The following is a 3,589-nucleotide window of genomic DNA, read 5'->3' as shown; positions in this document are numbered from 1 at the left end:
AAGAGCGGGGAAGCACTTGACGACGGGATGGTGCCTCGTGGTGTCCTGGGTCAGGACGTGTGGGCAGACGTCGTGCAGGGCAGAGCCAGGGCGAGAACAACTCCTGCAAACGCAGGAAAACAGGGGCTGCGCAGTGCCAGTCGCAGACGCTCCTCCTCACCACGGCAGTTGCTGTTGTTGTTTCTGCTTTTAAAACAATATGTAAGGAACCATCCAATATCCCAGAGCTTTTGTTTATCTTCGATTTTTACGAGGAAAAATAAATAAAAAAAAAAAACCAGAGGAAAAAAAAGAGAGGGGAAACACATGCATTCCTTCCAACCAGAAAGTCATGAGTTTTGATTCAGTCTAATTACACAAGTGATATTTTTATAACCTCTGTGGAGTCTCCTTGCTTTCTTGGTGTGTCTCCATTGTTTATGTGAGAGTGGCCAGGTAGCCAAGGCAAAGACATGTTGCGAGAAAATTTCCCTTGGCCTTAGAATCCGCTGCATGCTCTTTTTGGCTTCACAAACAAGCCTGTTTTCCTGGTTTCAGACCTCTCAGATTCTTTTGTTGCCTCTTCCTCTAAACCAGAATGAGGGTTACTCATATTCTGCCCAGCCCTGGGCCATGTTGGCAGCTTCAGAAAATATGCACGGAGTAGTACCTAATGGGGCCAGATCTCCAGTAAATTAAATCACTGCTGCTCTCTCTGTCCCATTCTGTTTGCAGTGATGAAATGGCCCATGTGGGCCCCTGCCCAGCCCTGCTCTTCCCCGGCATCTGTGGGTAGGGCCGGGCTGCTTGGGTGGGGGGAAGGTGTGAGGTGGGTGACACCTGGGTGCTGGGCTCCATGGTGGTGTATGTTTCTGAGCAGCGAGGATGCAGGCTAAAGGTAGGAGTACGGGTTCTGTTTGTCCATCCTGAGCGTGCGTTGCTTGCTCATTTGAGCAAACCTCAGGGATGTTGCCCCATCCCCAGAAACATTCCAGGTCAGCTTGGACGGGACTCTGAGCAGCCTGCTGTAGCTGAGGATGTCCCTGCTCACTGCAGTTGGACTAGATGATGTTTAAAGTTCTCTTCCAACCCAAAACATCCTGTGATTCTATGAGATTACTGCTGAGCTAGAGAACAGCCAGCTGTCAGGTGCACACCATTGCCTCTTTGGAAGATCTGCTTTTGCTTCTTTGAAAACTGTTTCCCAAGACACCTGTCAGTGCTTGGAGTCAGTATTTGGAAATCCAGAACTAGTCAGGCCTAAGCAATGGCACAGCCGGGGCCTAGAGGAGGCACTGTGAGGAGCAAGGAAGGGAAGAAGCAGCAGCTTGGACTCATGGATGGACCTAATGGCATGAGGTGGACGGAGCTGTTGAGTTGTCATGTATTCTGAGCAGTGCAAATAAATTTGGTTTGCTTTGACTGGTCTTGATTGCTAGTGGGTTTTGAATTGTTTGCCAGTAGCAAAAACAGGGATGGCAATGGCTGTGAGTACAGACTCATGGCTCTTTGGTGTTGGTTTTTACCTTTCAAGGGGGGCAGGTGACTCTGTGGTGTGGATGTTCAGCTGACTGGACATTTAGTGGTGCATTTAGCCACCACAGGGCGGTGTTACTCTGGGGGATTGTGGGGAGCTGGTATGGGGTGTGATAGGAGCTGGGAGGAAGATGTTCATCCCTGCAGACAGACAGCATATATCCCACTGTTGACTGCTACAAGCATGATAGTGGACATGTTTGTTGGTGATTGGCTGATACTGAAGTTCAGACAAAGCAGGCAAGAATCTTACTCTTTGTAAAGAAAGCCCTTTGATCTCTTTGTATTTGAGATGAGCAGGATCCTGGTTCACATCATGGCAAGATGAATCTTTTCTACAGGGACTGTCATAAGGAGGTGAGGGAAGAGAACGTCTGCCTCAAGAGTTCTGGGCTGTTACATGTCTATGCCCCCTCTGCCCACCTGCGCAGAAATGTGGAGGTGTTTGTGGCAGGACAGGTCTGTGGTGTCCCTCTTCTGTGAAGGGACTGCATGAGCAACAGAATGAGCAACAGGAATGTCGCTCTCTAGGAAAGGGACACCCAATTCATTGTCAGTTATATCATATTAGAAGGGAAGATCTCCCCGTAGCTCCAGCTGGCAGTCAGAGTACTCTGCAGGCTAACGCGGCTGGTGTACCCTGCTCAGTCTGATGTGAGCATGTGTGCTTCTCAGTCTGGTTGCAAACTGGCCTCCCTGCAATTTTCACAGGTGATGGCAGGGCTTCATGTATCGCTCCTTGAGCTCCTATTCATCTGGAGTGCTTTTGCACTCATTTTACACTCTCTTGACTCAGCCAAAATCCTGAAGCAGTAATTTCCACAGGTTTGTCAGGTGTTGAGGCTTGCCCCCATTGCTTGAATGCTCCCTGAAATTATGCCCTTACCCTTTGGGTAGGCTGCCTCTCTACGATAGAGTGCAGCCCAGGTTCCTCCTGCAGCATGACTACGTCCCCTCTCTGCTTTTCCATCTGCCTCCATCTGCTTTTGAAAAAGGCTTCACGAACTGGCTTTGGTTTGGGTTGTTCAATTACTAACATAATGCTAGTACTAAATTGTAGATGCTTGTTGCCTTTTGCTCTTGAGGTATCACAGAATCATAGGATCATTTTGGTTGGAGAAGACCTTTATGAGCATCAAGTCCAACCATTTACCCAGCACTGCCAAGTCACCTCTCAACCATGTCCCTCAGCACCACATCTACAGGTCTTTTAAACACCTCCAGGGATGGGGACTCCGGGTTAACACTTGAGCTCTTCCAACATCTACTGATGTCACTCTGTGGTTTTATGATGGGCTGTCATCCATACATGGTGTGTTTGAAACAAGAGCTACTAACGCTTCTCTTGGATGGTGGTTTGGATGATGTGGAAATAAGAGGATTTTTTTTTTTCTTTTTTTTTCCAGGGGACTGCCTGAGGAATGACCCAAAGCTGATAGCAGAGGCATGAGAAGCAGTGAAGGGTGGGCTCAGGAAAGGGAAAGACAAAGAAGAGAGGAGAAAATATATTGGGAAAACTTCAAAGATGGCACTTGGGCTCCTGGGCTTGGATGTGAGATGAAGGCATATGTGAAGGAAGCAAAGACTCACTCGGAAATATGGGAGAAGGAGGCTGATCACCTGGGAGAGAGAGTGCTCACCTTGAGGAGTATTTGAGACAAGCCCTGGTGGGAAGAGACGGAAAGATGGTATGAGTCAGAGGTGAGGACAGCCAAATTCAGCACTGCTTTTAAGCGGAGGAAACTCTGCTGACATCTTATAGCTTCAGGCAAGTACCATCAAAAACATCTGGGCTGGATCTTGAGCAGTATAAATCTGCTTGGGGGCCATTGACTGCAGTGGTGCCACACTGGTTTATGCATGAATTTATGAAAGGCTGGGCCCTCTGCTTGCTTTCCTGCCTTCAGTCCTGCCTGCTTTGGGGGTCCCGGGGAGCTCTCTGGCTGAATCGGTGGGGGTCGACACGGAGGGTTTCCTGATGAATGAGAAAAACACTGTCCTTCCATCCCGCTTCATCTGCCTGGGATTTCCAACTGAAAGGCACTGACTAATCCCATCTGGCAGCCTGACCATG

The sequence above is a fragment of the Buceros rhinoceros genome, unplaced genomic scaffold (genome assembly GCF_000710305.1).
Source record: "Buceros rhinoceros silvestris isolate BGI_N320 unplaced genomic scaffold, ASM71030v1 scaffold24432, whole genome shotgun sequence".
NCBI classification, from domain to species: domain Eukaryota; kingdom Metazoa; phylum Chordata; class Aves; order Bucerotiformes; family Bucerotidae; genus Buceros; species Buceros rhinoceros.
The sequence above is the reverse complement of the archived record's forward strand: the minus strand, read 5'-3'. Positions refer to the sequence as shown.